Source organism: Maniola jurtina, chromosome 7 (assembly GCF_905333055.1).
Source record: "Maniola jurtina chromosome 7, ilManJurt1.1, whole genome shotgun sequence".
NCBI lineage: Eukaryota > Metazoa > Arthropoda > Insecta > Lepidoptera > Nymphalidae > Maniola > Maniola jurtina.
Genome location: NC_060035.1, coordinates 10,277,441 through 10,282,553, shown reverse-complemented (window position 1 = coordinate 10,282,553; position 5,113 = coordinate 10,277,441).

Below are 5,113 nucleotides of genomic sequence, written 5' to 3'. Positions count from 1 at the left end.
CTTGAGCCTCTTGTAGATCGTCTCATGGTTTACAATCACCTTTAGGCTTAAACTAAACTAACTTAATTACATACTAATAGCAGAAACACATATCGAACACCTCATTTTACCCTACGCCACGCTATCCGTGTTTAGTCAGGTCAATTGCAGTAGGTACTTTATATTTAGCAGCCCAAGCACAATCAGTGGGAAAATACTTTCTTACGTCTATTTCTTCGATTAGCGTAGATCAAGAATAGATGTGTCCCATATTGACTGACCAAAGTAATCGACATTTAACTCAATGGCTTGCGAAGCTGAAGTGCAATGGGGCACATAGCTTGAAAAACGGATAAATATTGAGGTTCCAATGTGCTAGAATGGGGATCTCGCACAGAAAATTGCAACGTTTGAAGATACGTGGACAGATGACACCAAACGAGTTGGAGGAAAACGCTGGATTCAGGCGATGCTAGATTGTGGCGTGTGGAAGTACCTCTATAGACCTATACCTAGCAGTTTACATCTACCTATCGGTTGATAATCATGTTGAAGATGTTGATTGTGCAGTTGCAGCAGAAGCACTAATACATGCCATCACGCGTACGTACCTCGATGGGTAATGTTTCTGGTCAAGTGGGCTGGAGTAATGTAAGTATACCTAATAATTGTACCTATATTTGTGTTTGTCAATTTCTATGTAGGCCGAGTTAGCATGTTAATCGTTGCTCATTCTAAAGGAGAATTTTGCTAGTTAGCTCCTTCATATTAATTTTGCAACTGAGTAGAGTTTCGAACAAAGTTACCACAAAATACGGTCTACTCTTTATATCAGACAATACTTACGTAAGTCCTACCTTTAGCAAGAAGTTTATGGTAAGTATCTTATGTTAATAGTTCAAAACTGGTAACATTATTTTTGGTTTTTTTATAGCATCCATTACCGGATTTAAGTAATTTTTAAAACTAATATTTTATGTTTTCTATGAACTGATTTTGCAAGTCTATTTTGCCAGTCACCTTATTATGGCGGCTGATTTACTCTGATGATTCGCTTTGGGACACACATAATCGCTATTTAAAGACCTGATAAATAGGCTCAAATTCTTCGAGTGATTTGGATGTGTAACAGAACCAGGGAACTTAATAAATTGCAAATCTAAAGTCGCAAATGGCAATGGCTACCGCACATATCTAAGATGAGCTATGGACCACGGTTGAGGTCCCAAGATTTTGGAGTAGCGAAATTGAATAGAAAAGTGTAGTGCCGGTAATTATTTATAACGGATACTTTCTCAAACAAGTTACAGAGCACAAGTAAAGTAACACAAAACAAAGTGTGAATGTTACATGACAGAAGTTTGTATAGATTCTAGAAGATTCAGACATTCATTGATTAGGACGACGACAACGTTAATAGATTATTATTATTATGTGCCTGATAGGCATACAATACGTTAGAATACTGGATAATTGAATATAATGTTCTAACATCACAATATGATGGGCAGTAGGTATTATGTAATTTGACAACTCTATCAAATTCACTGAAATTGAATGCTAATCAAGGTTTATATGTGAATCCAAAATACAGTTTGGTAATTGGTGGAATGAAGCTTATTTCAGTAAATCTAAATATAAAATAGAATATTGGATTTAGGTTTCATTTCAGCTTTCGGTTACCTTTTAGCAAGAGATCAATTTTACCAGGAAATTCAAAGAAAACAGTCACTCACTACTTTCTCTCTTGCATTTTCGGGGTAAGAAAAATGCCTTCAAATTCGGACGATTCAAATAAAAAACTGGATTTTTTAAATTGTTTACAGGGAGTCTTCCTGTTTCTGATTTTGGTATAATGAATTATTTGGTAAGAGTATACTTCAAAAACAGACCTATCTGGCACGTAAAATATTTATTTTCTTTATAATTCGAGATTCGTCAAAAAGAACTGGGACGACATTATTTCGTTCAAAGAGATTTAAAACTACAGTCTCTCGAATTTCAGCCCACGCCATTGAAGCTTCAAAGCGTTTTTATTTTGCAAGAAATGTGAAAAAGTTCATTAAGAATCCACGGGATATCTACAGTACAACCACTCCCCATTGTTTTCTATATCCTATGCAACAATGAAACAAGTTAGTTCAAAGCCATTCACTGTTCGCTAGCTAGCAATTAAAATTGCGAATATTCGTCTCTCTTTCTATAATAGGAGAATAATGGGAAATTCTTAATGAATAGGAAAGAGGGATGAAAGACGGTGTTTTTTCACGCGCCTCTTTTTTCAGTTAATTGTTAAATAAGTCAAGTATTTCTTAAGGGTTTTCTTCATTTCACACAAGCAAAAGTTACATAATTCATTCCACATCAAGCTTTAAAAAGTAGAAGAGAATGTTGGACAGCAAAATGTATTCTGTAATTTGAGCTTATATTCATTTATGCTGCACGGTTGGTGGAGCACTGCATCATTGTTTATGAAATAACAAAATACCTTTTCCACGAAAGCTCATTGGAATAAAATCCGTTCTCGAAAATCCGTATTCACGTAGCTTCCGTGTTACGAAGTCGGTACTGTAGTTTATTTGAAATAATAGCCCAGAACATTTTTGTTTTAATAAAGCTGAAAAAGCAAACTGCACTGTCGCAACGTCGGAGTCGGTTTGCAGACCGTGGTTTTCCACAGAGGCGGGGATACGTGTAAGTAAATGAATAAAATTGCTGAAAGGAATATTTAAATTTTCCGCTCCAGGTCAGCCTCTCGGTGCGGACTACAATGTTTACATTGTCAGTATTGAAGTGCACTGCAATTTCGTTAACATTTTACGACAGTGCGTTATTCTTTTTGTCGTATTCAATAAGACCCATGTGAAAAATAGGATTACGTGCATGCAACGTTTTCCACTATGTATAATTTTCCAATACTTCCATTTTATGTATTACTATTACGTTTCGCTCACGGCTCCGTGAGTGTATTACGATGTTGAATATAATGAGTCGTCCCTGTGACCCATTTCAGAGAACGCAGTTTCCAACGCACTCTTCATGCATTGCGTACATCTACCTCTTGTTTTACCTGTGGTTTTAATAGAAATACACCCAACAACATATTCAACATATTAATTTCTCGCGGCTGTAGGATTTTTATAAGCATACAATTTTTAGCATCATTTATTTGGCTAGTACTTGAAATAGTATATAATCTAGCAATTATAGGTATAGAAGGAAAAATAATAATAATTCGGCACCAGTACCTAAGCGTTTTACGGCTCAAATGATGCCGAGAATTGAATTTGAATCACGTTCTTGAAGAAAGACAGTTTGACGCTTTTCCATCGACCTGCATAAATTTGCAAGATTAAGCAAGCCCTTTCAGCCTAGACTTGCGATGTACTAGATACTAATTTACATAAATGTATTCTTTTTATGGTTTCGGAAGGAATTACAAGTACGTATTAGTTTGTCAAAAATTCTATCTAGAAAAGAAGAAACGTCTATAGATGCTAGTTCACATTGGCCTAGCGGTCTCGGCATTCACTTGGCGTATATGGTTGCTAGGCGAATGCTGCGTGTGGCCAGGTTGGCCAGCTTGTCTTTTCTGAGCATATCTGAGCCTATTTAAAAGAATTTTCTCAAACTTTGTCTATTATTGTGTCCAACTCCATACTTGCATCAGTGAAAAAATTATTTTACTATCTAAATAATTCTTCATTTACTCAATATCCATACTAATATTATAAATGCGAAAGTGTGTCTGTCTGTCTGTCTGTCTATCTGTCTGTCTGTCTGTCTGTCTGTCTGTCTGTCTGTCTGTCTGTCTGTCTGTCTGTCTGTATGCTACCTTTTCACGGCCCAACAGTTTAACCAATTCTGACGAAATTTGGTACAGGGTTAGCTTATATCCCGGGGACGGGCATAGGCTACTTTTTATCCCGGAAAATCAAAGAGTTCCCTCGGGATTCCCAAAAACTTATCCGCTTAACCAATTTATATGAAATTTGGTACCGAGGCCAGGTAGCTTGCGTCCCTGTAACTGACATAGGCAACTTTTTATCCCGGAAAATCAAACAGTTCCCACGGGATCTTTAAAAACCTAAATCCACGCAGACGAAGTCGCGGGCATCCTCTAGTCAATAATAATAATTGAGTGTGAATTGATCCCCCTTGATTGGATCCGACCGTGACGGCTACAGCTCCTGAGATCCATTCGTAATTGATACTCAATACCTGGCGGTCCTCTGCTCTGTTTTAATTATTGGAAATACATAACATTAAATAGGTAAACTTATATGAAACAAGCGGGACATAGTCGTCTTTTATACACTACAATTACTAACACTACGTCCGCGTGGATTTATTTTATCAAAAATCCCGAGGAAATTCCTCAATTTTCCGGGATAAAAGTAGCCTATTCCCGTCTTCAGGATGCAAGCTATCTTTGTATCAAATAAATGATACAGATACACAAAGCCACTTTCACATTTATTATAAAATAATAATTCATATTATTATGCCTATGGATTATCTTCCTTTCTTTGTATATGTCTGTCTGAGGTGCACAAAACTGGAAGAAAATTCCAACAGGATCTTTAAGAATAGTAAATCCAGGAATATCTATAAAACATTATTATGACTGATATAAAACTCACAGCCTAAAGTGGATTTGGAATGGAAACTAGGAGCGCACTAGAAAGGTTGAAAAGGGATGGTATAATTATAAGTACCTACTTAGTCGAGTGAAATTCGCGCGTTGTTTTTTTTACGTGAATATAGGCAATGAATTAATTCAAATATAATATTAGTTATAGGTAAATTGTGTTGAAAGGCTCATGTATAAATGCATCTGATATGCACTCCGGTTGCCGTTCTGCTGATTGGAGTGTTGGCAACGGGCCTGAAGAGCTGCCAATGTTTTTATATTCGCGCGCGATCCAATTAAATTTTATTACGAAACAAAATTAATGAATTGATTAGCAAAGAGATAACGTTTAGGTAAATATAGCTTCTGGTACCTTGATGAAGTTATAAGATGAGCATCATCATTATCATTATGATCAACCCATCACCGGCCCACTACTGAGGACGGGTGTCCTTACAGAGTGAGAAGGGATAAGGGCATAGTCTGCTACGCTCGCCCAGT